At 38.1% G+C, this 13,867-nt stretch overlaps 1 protein-coding gene across 7 annotated transcripts in view; it reads left to right on the forward strand.

The window, feature by feature from the left end:
- LOC104854315 (immunoglobulin-binding protein 1) overlaps positions 1 to 13,867 on the forward strand; it is a 563,742-nt gene that overhangs the window by 148,326 nt on the left and 401,549 nt on the right. The window lies entirely within an intron of this gene.

Consider the following 13,867-nt stretch of genomic DNA (forward strand, 5'->3'; position numbering starts at 1 on the left):
TCCCTCTGGGCCTCCATGTTCTGTTACAATTGGCAGAACCACCAGGCGTGATCCGAAGAAGCACTCAGTGTCCTACTGAAAAGACAACTGCTTTTTTATTATCATTTAAATAGTACTCTTGGCATCATAACAGAATACTGAAGTGAATAAAGGAACAATATGAATGTGTACTTTATAGCTTCTATCTTACGAGGAATCACTTTTCTCAGTAGGAAAACTGAGACTATTACTTTGTAGAGCTCTAAGAATGAGAGAAAATATATTTTAAATTCCTAATGCAGGTGCTGCAGACATACATTGGTGTTAGAGTGTTTGTCTATCATGTAGAAGGCCCTAGGTTGGATTCCCAGCACAGCAAAACAACAACAATAATAATGATAATAGTAATAATAATAATAATAATGACAATGTGATGATGATGATGACAGAAATAAGTGTTTTGTGTTTGAAAACCTTCAGTAAATGCTAAGGGCATCATCGTTACTTTCACCTTGTTTATGCACTATAAATCAGAAAGAAGGTTTATCTATATACAGAGCTGTGTCAACATGATCGTAGGACAATGTGGCAGTTAGGGTTGAGTCTTAACCTGATTGGCTTTGATATTTTTTTCTATTAGTACATGTCTGCAATAATAATGTTTTACATTCACTTTAGGGAGTAGGTACATTTACTTAACACATCTTGATTCTTTTTAACCCCCCATCTTCCCCTTCTTCCTCCCTCTTTCCATCTCTAGATCCCCTTCTTTTTTGTACTGGGAATCGAACTTGGATCCTTGCGCTTGCAAGGTAGGTGGCAGGACCACTGAGGTAGATCCCTGGCATTTTTTTTTTTGTTGTTGTTATTGTTTGTTTTTTTGGTACTGGGGATTGAACTTGAGCCCTTGTGCTTGCGAGGCAGGTGGCAGAACCACTAAGCTAAATCCCCAGCCCCTGTTCTAACATTTTAATGTTTTTTTGTTCACGTTTACAACACACAATGATTATATTCATCATAGGTAGCTGGCACATGTACACAGTACATCTTAATTTTTTCCACATCCCCTTCCCTTCTCCCTTCTCTCCACCTTCTATCTCTTGTTTCCCTTCCCAATGCAAAAATCTATCTGCTTGTTTCCTTTAATGTGTCTTTTATTTTTATGTATACTTTATCTATATTTTGGATTACTCATAGGAGAAATCATACAGTATTTGAGTTTACACGTCTGATTTATTTCACTTAACATTATGTTTTGAAGTTCTATTCATTTTCCTATAAATGGCTCAAACTTATTTTTCCTTACAGAGAAGTAGTATTCGATTAGGTATATATACCACATTTTTTAAATGCATTCATCTGTTGATGGACATTCGGAATACTTCCGAGATTTAGTTATTATGCATTGTGCTTCTATAAACATTGGTATACACATTTCACTGTAATATGATGTCTTTAAATCAATTCCTGCCCTTTTTGCTAATATAGATAGCAATATCTTTAACTCTTTTGGAAAAATGCCTTCTAGGGGATAGTTGGGTCAAATGGAATTTCTATTTTTAGGCTTTTGAGGAATCTCTGTACTAATTCTGATTGTACATCCCCAACAGCAATGTAGGAAGGCTCCTTTTTCACCACAGGCTGGCTAGCATTTATTTAATTTTTTCATGACTGCCATTTTTTCTGGCATAAGATAAAATCTCAGTGTTTTTTAAATTAGCACTTCTGTAATGGCCAATGATATTGAATATTTTTTCTTGTATTTATTGGCCATTTATATTTCTTCTAAGAAATGTCTATTTCAGTTGCCCATTTTTTTCATTGTATCTGGTTTTTGGAGTCAATTATTTTTTGAGTTCTTTATATATTGTAGATATTAATTTTCTGTTGGAGGTGTAGCTGGCAAAAATTTTCCTCATTGTATATGTTGTCTTTTTACTTTGTTCATTGTTTCCTTTGCTGTGAAGAAAATTTTTAATTTGATACAGTTTCATTGGGTGACTATTTGATGTTGTTTCTTGGGCAGTTGGAGTTTTATTGAGAAAGTCTTTGGCTACGCCAATGATTTCAAGAGTTTTACCTATTTTATCTTATAGTAGGTTAAGTGTTTCTGTTTTAATAATTAGATTATTGATCCATTTCAATTTTAGTTTAGTGGATGGTGAAAGATATAGGTCTAGATTTAATCTTTTTATGTGGAGGGCCAGTTCCCAGCACTGTTTATTAAAGAGGCTATCGTTCTTCTAGTGTAAGTTTTTGGCCCTCTTGTTAAAGATCAGGTAGCTGAGTGTGTCTGAAGTTGTTTCTAGATCCTCTATTCTGTTCCATTGGTCCACATGTCTATTTTTGTGCCAGTACCATGTTGTTTTTTATCACTGTAGCTTTGTAGTATAATTTGAAGTCTAGGACTGTGTTGCTTCCTACTTTGTTCTTGTTGCCCAGGACTGCTTTGCGATTTTGGGTCACTCTGGTTCCATATTAATTTTAAGATTTTTTTTCTGTGAGAAATTATATTGGTATTTTGATTGGTATTGCATTAAATATGTATATTGGTTTTGGAAGTATGACCATTTTGACCATATTGGTTCTGTCTATCCAGGAACAGGGAAAACCTTTCCATATACTTATAGTCCCTTCGATCTCCTTTAACAGAATACTATAGTTTTCATTGTAGAGGTTCACTCCCTCTGCTATGTTAATTCAAATGTATTTAATTTTTCTTAATGCTGTTGAGAATGGTGTTGTCTCTAATTTCTTTCTTGGTAATTTTATTATTAGGTTCAGTATGTTGATTTTGTATTCTGCAACATTACTGAATTTTGTTATTAATTCTGCAAGTCTTTTGGTGGAACTTTTTGGGTGTTCAATGCAGAGGATCATGTTATATGCAAGTAATAATTTTTTCATTAATTTTTTTATTGGTGCGTATTTGCCATACATAATGATCACATTCATCATGGGAATTTGTACCAGTGCATAATATATCTTAATTCTTCTTTTTTTCCCATTCCTTCCCTCTCCCTTCAACTCTTCTTTTCCTCCCCATTTAGAGAAGCTTTGTTATCATTTTTTTCTTTCCATTCTCTTTTTTATAAAATCTCTTTTCCCCTCCTTCCCTTCACCCTCCACTCTCCTTTGTTTCCATTACGGTTTCTTATACAAGAGAAACAAGGAGATGTTTAAATTCGTGTGTCTAATTTAGTTCACTTAAAATTATGGTCTACAGGTACATCCATTTATCTACAGATGATTCCAGTAAATAGTGATAATTTGATTTCTTCTTTTCCTATAATTTTCCCTTCTATCTGTTTCTCTTGCCTGACTGCTCTGACTAATGTTTCAAGTACTATATTGAATAAGAGGGGTGATAGTGCATATTATTTTCTTGCTTCTGATTTTAGAGGGCACATTCCTCTTTAATATGTTGGCCTGGGTTTGCCATAAATGCTTTTATTAGTATGAAGTAAAGTCTTTCAATATCTATTTTTATCAGGGTTTTAAAAAAATCATAAATGGGTGTTGGATTTTGTCAAATGCTTTTTCTACATTTCTTGGCACAATTGTGTGGCTTTTGTCCTTGCTCCTTTTTATGTACTATATTACATTCATTGATTCAAAAATTTTGAGCCATCCTGCATCCCTGGGATGAAACCTACTTAGGCATGATGTATATCCTTTTGATGATTTGTTGCATTCTATTTGCCAGTATTTTATTGAGGATTTTTGCATCTATGTTCATTAAGGAGATGCTGTATGGTCAACTGGCAAGGCCACAGGGATGGGATTGCCCAGTCCCTTTGGAACTCATATTTACATTGTGTGCCCACTGATACCGAATAGGCAGCTATAGGACATAACGTTTACTCTGCTGAGTTTCAGTTTTGCTTTGGTCCAATTCTTTTCTACCCTCTACTTTCTCCTTTTGTAGTGGGAGCATTTACCCTGCATCATTGTACCTTGAAAGTTGTTTTTGATTTTTATGGAGATTCACAACTAGCAGTATGCCTTAAGTCTCAGAAGAGGCTTAGACTTTTGAAAAGCACTGGAACTGCTGAAAGTTTGGAGAAAGGATTGTTGCATCTGTTTGTATGCAGAACCATTATATTATGTTATGCAGAATTATGAACTTGCTATGGTCTTTGCTTAGAAGTTAAGTATGGTTTAAGGATAAGTGTTTGGATATGAAGTTGACAGGGGGGTAGGATGTGGCAGTTAGGGTGGAGTCAACTTGACTGACTTTGGGATCTACCTGAAGGATTAATGGTGCATACTTCTCAGCATAACTGAGCAAGTAATGGAAGTGTGGGCCTGGAGTCTGTGTCTGGTACCTGGCTCATTCCTCTTTAGCACCATTGCTTTGCCTGTTTTCTAGCCACTGTGCACTAAACATCTTTGCTCTGACTTGCCCTTTCACAACGGTATTTCTGCCTTGGAGCCTGCGAACCGAGGATGCTCTGAACTGTGAGCTAAATTAAATCTTCCTCCTTTAAGTTGTGGGTGTTGGGTTGGATATTGTGTCTCAGGAATGGGACACCTAATATCAATGGGAATACTCAGCAAATAAATATTTTTATAAACTACCTATCAGGCTAAATCAGAGAATCAAGATAGTATTCCTGCTAAAAGAGATTTAATCAGAACTTCCAGCCAACTTAACTGTAAATGAATCTCTCTGCATGATCTATCAGTACAACACTTTGCTTAGTCTGTCTTTAAGTAGCTTCCACCTATACTTCTAGGACATCATACCCATATTTCTCCTCTGTCCTCAGTTACTAGCCCGAATATAAGACACATCCAATATTCCTGGGTCACCTCTTGTCCCTGTATTTTGGCCACTTATGTTTTGGTGAGATGAGTTATTTGGAAGGGAAACTAAAAATCCATTCAAGAAGCTGTCTCTTATCTTTTTCTCATCAGCACTTCCTCTATTTCAGATGTAGACAATTTAGAAGTTAATTAATGCAGCACTATCATTTTATTTATGAGATATCAATGTTTCAGAAATGTTTACTAAAGTTAGAGGTAGACCTTGACTGAAAGGTTACTCCACATTTCTTAAGCAGAAATCTTTCCACTACTACAGCCATCCTCTTACCTTATCAGTGTCACCCTCCTCTCCTGAGATCTTGTGAGAAATCACTATAGTCTTATGAAAGAGATTTAAGACTGTTGTTCAGAAAATAGGCCAATACCTCTAGGTTCATATGTTTAAATTAATTACACTAATCTAAATTCTTTAAAATTAATGTAGAATATGTGTGGAATCTTTTACAAAGTATGTATTATTTTCATTTGTTGACTTATTATCTAAAATATTAAAAGAACAGAATATCCTGTGCATTTTTTATAATTCCAAGATTACTAATTAATCAAGAACTAACCATCTTCTTCCACTTTTGAATTGACATTATTTCCTGAATATGGCTCATTTAATGATGTAAATATTGGTTTTGTGATCAATACTATTTCCTGCAAGGACCTATTTATCAACCTCCATCTGTAACAGATAACAGAACTGGAAAATGTATTGTAAAAATAGCAAAGTTACTTTGTTAACAACATTGAAAAGTTTCAAATGTATCATAAAATCTCTGTTAGGAATTGGATAGAGCTGAGCCTTTTTCTTACAGCACACACTGTAAGGCTGTTTGTTGACCTAGTGGAGAAACATCAGCAGCAGATTAATTTCCCACTTGAGGATGGGTAGCAGTGTACAAAGTCATTTATCTTTCCTGCTCATCCTTGAAAATAGATGGTCCCTTTGTTCACATTTTAAATGCATAGAGTTCCCAAATCATCCACTCTGTCCAATCGCATCCTTTTTGTAGTATCTTTTTATTTCCTGACTTCCTGGCTTAGGGATGTAATAACAGAACTTTGGGGAGAAAGTTAGGGAAGGGACTTAGTACCTTTCTTGTTAGAGTCCCTGTAGAAAAGCAAGCCAGTTGCATGATATAGGGCACACTAATACCTCAAGCCTTTAGATTAGAATCCCTCAAAGTTCCTTTAAAATTGTATTTCATGAAAATTCTAGTGAGTTGGGAGTGTGGACCCCAGGCAGATTCATGCCCCTGGAAATATATGAAACAGACCCAGTCAGCCCAGTAGACTTTCAGTGTAGCTAACTCACTTTGACCTTCTCCACAGATTCCTGTTGAAAGGAACAAGAACTCAGCAGGGCCCTTTAAGTACCTGCAAAATAATTTAAATATGCTAGCTAGAGACCATTCTGCTGTTATCTTGATTTTTATCTAGAAAGATTACTCTTTCTGAGTAATTCTTCCTGACTTCCTACAATGGCATTTTTCAGGGTTTGTTCCTTGAAGCACTGCTAATAAATCTTCCCCCTTTAAAAAAAAAAAAAAGTTCTGTAATGAAATGGATTTGACAAACTTTGTATCCTACAGTTCCTCTAGAAATTCCCATTTTTTTTTAATTGAGTTTATTGGTACAATCCGGGTATACAATACAGTTACATTCATTATTGGGATCCTGTACCTTTACATAATAGGTCTTGATTCTCATTTTTTCCCCCTTGTCCCTGCCCTCCCTTTACCCCCTTCTCCCCTCCCCATTTACAAACACTTTATTTCCATTTTTTCATTTTGTCATATTTTTTCTTTTCCCTTATTACCTTTCCCCCACCCTTCCCACTTTCCCTACACCTTTAGCCCTTTACTTCCTATTTCACATTATTAATTATCTCATTAGGATGCTATGTACTATTATAGTTTTTCACACCAGAAAAACTATTTGGTATTTCAGTTAAAGAGATCTCTGTATGAACATTAAAAATAGGGAATCCTAAAATAAAACTAAAAAGGGAAGTAAAAGAGAAAAGGCAATGATGTAAGATTAAAATAATCCTTAATTCTGAAGATGAAAATGGTCCCTTAACATATTTAAATTGCTTCTTGCTCTTGTAGTCTTATCTTATTATTTTTTTTCATTATTTAGAGAATACTTTATTAGTTTCTGTAATCAAACCCACATAGATATGACCTTACCTATTTAATACAGTGCATTACCCCTGTACAATATTTATATAAAAAGACCAATAATAGCAGTATGTTTTGCATCAATAGCAGCAACAGCTTTTCCAGCTTCTGCAGTCATCTGAGCAAAATTATAGACATTCAGCACATTGCATTAAAAAAAAAAAACAAAGAAAAGAATAATATCCAGAAAACAGCACAGTTCTGTTGTTGCGGTACCTGGCACCATTTTTTTTTTTTTATTAGCATCATAATCATCATCTGGAAAGAGAACATTCTAGAGTAATATAATTAAATATAGCTCTGATAAAGCATGGTCACTACTATGTATCATAAAGCAGATACAAGATATTTTATATTCACAGAGGTATGATATAGTACCGTCCTACATCATTAATATTAGATCAGTTTTTGGTTTGAAATTTGCTTTGTCTGCAAATAAGATTGTTACCCCTGCTTTTTTCTGGGCTCCTGTCACATGGAGAATTGCTTTCCATCCTTTTACTTTCAGTCTATGGGCTTCTTTTTGCACTAGGTGTGTTTCTTGTGTACAACATATTGTTGGATTTTGCTTCTTATTCCATTTTGCCAGTCTATTTCTCTTGATTGGTGAGTTGAGGCCATTGATTTTGATGGTTATAACTGATATGTACTGACTTATTATTGACATGTTATTGGCCTTTTGTTGACTCTTTTTACTTTTTCACCTTCTCCTTTTAGTTTCTTGCCTTGCCTATTTTATTTGCTCTGTTGGGCCTCATGGTGTTGTTGCCTTCATTGTCTTTTTCTAGGATCTTGTTTAGAATTGCTTGTAGTGCTGGTTTGGTGTTCATGTAGTTTCTCAGATGTTCTTTGTCGTGGAAGTATCTTATTTCCCCATCCATTCTGTTTTGGTTTTTTTTTTGTTGTTGTTATTTTTTGAGACGGAGTCTCACTATGTAGTTGAGACTGACCTGGAACTCACTAAGTAGCCCAGGCTGGTCTTGAACTCGCAGCAATCCTCCTGCCTCAGCCTCCCGAGTGCTGGGATTACAAGCATGCGCCACCACACCCGCCCTTCCCCATCCATTCTGAAAGAGAATTTTGCAGGATACATCAATCTAGGTTGGAGGTTGTTCTCTTTTAGTACTTGAAATATCTCATTCCAGGCTCTCCTTGCCCTAAGGGTTTTGTGTTGAAAAGTCTGCTGTGATTCTAATGGGCTTTCCTTTGTATGTGATTTGTTTCTTTTCTCTTACTGCTTGTAGTATTTTGTTCTTCTGTTGGGTTTCTGGGATCTTGATTATTATATGTCTAGATGTAGATTTTTTTTTGATTGTAGCTAGTTGGGGCCCTATATGCCTCAGTTATCTGAATGTCAAATTCTTCCCCTCTGTTTGGGAAGTTTTCTGTCATTAATTCTGCGAACAGCTTTTTTAAGTCATTTGTATTTTCTCCTGCTACTTCATGGATTCCTGTCAGTCTTATGTTATTCTTCTTTTCATCATCTAGGAGTTGTTGGATCGATTTCTCATGCTCCCTTACTGTTTTTAATAGACCTCTCTTGTCACAGTCACTGTGTGCGATCCTATCTTCTATATCTCAAATTTTATCTTCGCGATCTTTTCTTCTGTTTCGTATGCTTTCAAGTAGAGTTTTTAATCTCCTGGATATCCGTTTTAATCTGTTTAATGGATTCCATTTCTTTCCTATGTTGGGTGCTCATTGTTTCCATTTCTTTCTTATTCTGGGCCTTCATGGCTTCTATTATGTTTCTAAGCTCATCTATTTTTTTTTGTCAGTTTCTGCTCTAGAATCTCGAATCACGACTTTCATTTTACTCACCATCTCTATGGTTATCTGGGAAATTATTTCTGTTTTGAATTTTTCTAGAGCCTGATTGATCTGTTTAGTTACTTTCTGTGCTTTGAGTTCAGGGTGTCCTGGTGGTTCACTGTCGGCTTTTTCATCCTCGTTTGCCCTACTGTTTGCCATTGGTGAACTGGAAGTCTGTCTTTGTGTCTTGCTTTAGTGTTTTATCATTTTTATTTTTGTTGTCGGGCTGTCCTTGGTTTAATCTCTGGGTTATCACTCAAATCTTCCTGATATAGTTGCACCCTAGTTTCTGGGTCTCTAATGACCCACAGACATTCTCATCTTCATAACATCAGAGAAAACAGCTCCTCACATCAACCGCAATCCTTTATCCCAACTGATACAATCAGCAACACATTGTGATCAAGCACAACTTGGAAACTGACCACCTGTGGTAGTCACTAGTCTATCACCCTTAAACCATTTGAATTAAATTGAAATCAAGAAGCAGTCCAGAACATGTCTGCAGTGAACAAACTTTTCAATATAGTATATTTACCATTTAATGGCTCAGACAGAGCTAGGACACAAGACCCCTGGTCTCAGTTAGCTGATGGCTGAACCCCACAATGCAGACTGACCTTGGGCTGCAAGGCCCAGATTGAGTTCCCCTACATTCTGAACAGTTGAACTCCACACCATTCTACTACAGGTTTCCCACGCCCTTTCTTTAAAGATGTTCAAAGTTGGGAATTCAGAAAAATACCCTTTATGTCCACCTCTGCCTCTGCAGAGTGGGTCCAAAGACTGGCCCAAGCAGGAGGTTTGAGAGTGCAGGGGTGGGGTGAGGTAAGGGGAGTTATGGGGGTTCACAGATTCCTGCGCGGCTACCTTCCTGATGCAGAAGCGATGGCAGCTCCAGGAGGGAGAGGGTGTGGCTCTCGAAATTCCCATTTTTCTTTGACTATTAAAAGTTAATTGAATTTTTGCCAGAGATCTTTGCTTATTTTCATTTAACACAGTATGGTAGATGGAAATGATCTTCAAAGATGTCTATCTTTTTTAACCCTGCAACCCATGAATACACGTTACATGGCAAGGGGGAATTAGGTTGGCAGATAAGATTAAGGCTGCTAATGAGGTGGCCTTGAGATAGAGACATTATCCTGAATAATCTGGGTGGGGCCAATGTAATCACAAGTCTTTAGAACTAGAAGAGGGAAGAAGAGACAGGCACAGCCTCAGACACAAAGACTTGATTGGCCACAACTAGCTTTGAAGGTGGAAGGAGGAAGCTTCTGGAAGCTAAAAAAGGCAGGGTAGAGTCTTGTTTAGATTTTTCAGAAAGGAATGCAGTTCCTTTTGACATCTTGATTTAAACCCAGAGCGGCCCACTTTGGACTTCTGTCTACCAGAATTGTAAAATAATAATTTGCATTACCTTAAACTGTTAAGTTTATAGTAATTTGTTACAGTGGCCATAAGACCTCGTACATACAGAATTTTCTAAAGTTATGATCCTAGTGCTATACATTGATCTCCCAAATGTCATATCCTAGTGCACAGAATTGGAGGGGAAGATTGATCTTGGTCCTTTGTCCTCTACATTAGCACCCTCCACCAGAGACTTCTGCAGTGATGAAAGTGTTCTATGTCTGTGGTGCCTGGTACAGTAAACTCTGGCCACAGGTAGAATTGAGCGCTCAAAATGTGGCTGCACACCTATGCCCACATGAGGCTTTGGGGTGATGTCTAGGCACAAGTCATAAAAGGCTTAAACTTGCGATCTTACTGCCTCCGCCTCCCAGCTATGATTACAGGCACACACGACCATGCCTGGCTCTGAGAAGTAGATTAAATTTAAACAAGACAGCAGTGGAAAAGTTATGATGAATGACACTGACTGCCTGGCCTCTGTGTTCTAAGCTTGAAAAAGCACAGTGGAGAGTGGGGGATCTTATGCTTTGGCTACCGGAAGGAGAGCTACTCTGCTCCAATTAGTTATTGCAATGAGGAAACAGATTTAGTATTAATCAGAGCAAGTATTTCAAGAGAGGTTAAATGTTGGATTTTTATCTTAACTACTTTGATTTTTTTTTTTTTAATTTTAGACAAAAGCAAGTTCAGCTATGGGGCATATCAACTTGAAGATTTCTGGTTTAGAAGCCTTTGACAAGAACATTGAGCAAATGTTTCTTTTGTTTCAATACCAAAGCCTTGGCCTGAGGGTGAACGTGCTGGCAGGGTTGCTGAGGGTGGCACCACTGAGGAGCACACAGGTCAGGAGTCGTCCCTGACATCTACATGCAACCGCACATATACTCAGGCAACTTGACAGGTAGCATCAAAAGCATTTGCTCTAAGGAAGCCCTGCTCATTATGACAATTTTCCAATAGATGGAAGTAAATCACCTTGAAAAAAGGTAGTTTTTATGTTTGTGTTTTAATTTGCACAGTTACTGTGTAGGCCAGTGACGACTCTGATAGGAGAGAGAAGACTTTGACAGAGAATATATAGGAAAGCTGCAATTCGTGAAATTCAGCTAAAAGAAGGGCTATAATAGCACAGATGAACTTCCTGTTTCTTAACTACTGAGCTGGTGGCTCTTTTATTTTAAGAAAAAAAAAAAAAAGAAAAGATTTTTATCTTTCCCCAAAAGGTGCCAGGTCCTTCTTCCAGTCCATAATAAGCTGTGCATCCCACTCTGTTCTCGGACAGTGTCTGTTTTATGTGCTATAGTTCTGTATTGCTGTGGCTCCATTAATTCCCTTATTGTTGTAGTCCCAGTACGTACTAACCCACGAGCCTCACATGGAATTTGCTCCATAGATCTTGATGAAGGAACATATTCCTTCTCGCATATCCTCCTGTTGCTCATTTCAGGAGTCCCTTATCTTTCTAGCTCTGTCTGGTTTTGTCCTCAACCTTCTCCATTTTTGTCTCTCTATCGTGTTTGCCTCTGACCCTTCTCAGTCTCCTCTCTGCCATGATCATTCTAGCTCTGGCCTCCTCATCCCTTCTTTTCGGTTGTCTCTTCATAACCCTCCGAATTACTTCCATCTCCTTTTTCACTTTTCCTTTTCTCCCCTACTTCTTGTTCTGCTCACTATTCTAGATCTTTCTGCCTTTCTTTGATTTTTCTGTTTCCTCCAAGCAGGGCTTTGGAATCCACAAATTTGGGACAACAAAAATGTGACTTATCGACCCTAATTTTCCGACTGTTTCCGTGAGACATTTTCAGTCTTTTCTTCTTTCCAACATGGAGCCAGGTTGCACACTGAGTGACGGTTTCTTCCAAATATGAAAACTTTCTCAAAAGTATCAGGGTAAAGCCAAGTGAAGTCATTGACCTTTGGCAGCAGATGGCTCCTGGTAGCAGGTGCCCCTGCCCCAATCTGAGAAGATAGGCTCGTAGTTACAAAGTAGAATTTCTTGCTGCAAGTGAGACTGAAACAGCTGCTTCTTTTAGTTTCCATGGAGCTGAAGAGGTGGTAAGCCAAGCACTGAGAGAGAGGAGTGTGGCTGTGCCATCACTCAGCGCACCTCAGGGACATGGCTGGGCTGAGGAAGTGCACATGAAGACAGGAAACTGTGCTTTGCTGTCCTTCAGCCTTGTTTTTGGATGCTCATCTGTGAGGGGCAGAGCTTTTGTCCTACCAGAGACATTGTTCTTTGCTTTAACTCATTCTGCACCGGTCACATGGATCCAGTGACCAACTAAGTCCAAGTGAAAGGCTCTTCCAGTTTCTCCAAGGGCTGTCGTCAGAAACTCAGGCTATCTTAGAAGCGCATTTTCTTTACTTTTAATGGGGCACCTATCAGCCTGGCATCAAATTTGTACCCCGTGAACCTACATTTATGTAGGTCTTATGCTGGTAACAGGTAACTAAAAGGCTCTGCAGAGCCCCTTTCTCTGCTGATGTAGGTAGGTGTCAGCTAGTCAGGCCAGCAGAACTTGGAAGACAGTTTATTTTCAGAGGGTGGGCTCGCTGAAGCCCTGCTTTTCTGTAAGCACATGGGAACCGGTTCATGAACCAGCTCTGGGAGCTCTCATTTAAATGGTCACTAACTTCAATAAGAACCTTTAACTTGGCCACTTTCTCAAATAGTTTTCAAGAAACCAGCCCAAAGAACATCATTCCTTGATTCTTTATTATTCTTGCCTTGATGGACACTTGGTTGAGCAAAACTGGTAATCAAGAGATAAATGTGTTCTTTCCTTTGGCCTCACTGGCTTTTTATTACTATTGTTATTATTCCTGTGGACTTTCCAAAGGAATCTTTTTTGGCCACTGGCCCTTTGCAATGCTATTTGTTGTTAGAGGAATGTTCCTTCTTAGCCTCTTCTGCTACTTCACCTCCTGTTTATCCCTCAGTTCAGCTCATGTTTCACAGGTCCTCAGAACAGAGCAATAACCACATGTAAGGTTTCTTGTATTTTATATATAAGTACAAAGGAAATCAACTAGAGATTGCAAAGGAGTTAACGCCAAACCATAAGGTATGGCGGCCTTGGAGTCAAGTATTCAAAGGAAGCAGAATTTCCTTGAATTCTTAACTATTTTGTGAGTCTGACATTTTAGCCTTCCCACCAACTGTGTGCTCTAAGAACTTTTTTTTAATAAGGTAAATTGTTTGTTTTTCATCCAGAATCAAGTCCTATTGTTAGCAAGTAGGAAGTCTCAAACTTCTACATGAAACATAAGAGAGGAAGCCAGGGCAAGGCTGCCTCTGTGTGGCACACCACGCGAACAAACAGTAATCGGGGCCAGGCAGTGTCCTGTGCTGGGAGAATGCTTGGATGCCTTGGCAGGTGAGTGAAGCATCAGCAGGTGGAAACTCTAGGATAAGCCCCACGTCGTGCAGGCTTTCCTTGGTGGCATGGCAGTTCTCCTGCAGATAAGTCCTCATGAGACCTACTGCTCCCATGGACTGTCGGAGCCCAAACACTCCTGAGTCACCATCGAAAGGGATGGTCCTATTCCCTATTAACTGGGGAAGTTATGGCCCTGAAGTCATTTAGTTGGTATTGGTACCTAGAGAGTAGAGGTAAAGGATGCTGGTGAAAATCTCATCATAATTATAATTTTTCTTT

The sequence above is a fragment of the Fukomys damarensis genome, unplaced genomic scaffold (assembly GCF_012274545.1).
Source record: "Fukomys damarensis isolate Sample0158 unplaced genomic scaffold, DMR_v1.0_HiC HiC_scaffold_28, whole genome shotgun sequence".
Classification (NCBI taxonomy): Eukaryota; Metazoa; Chordata; class Mammalia; order Rodentia; family Bathyergidae; genus Fukomys; species Fukomys damarensis.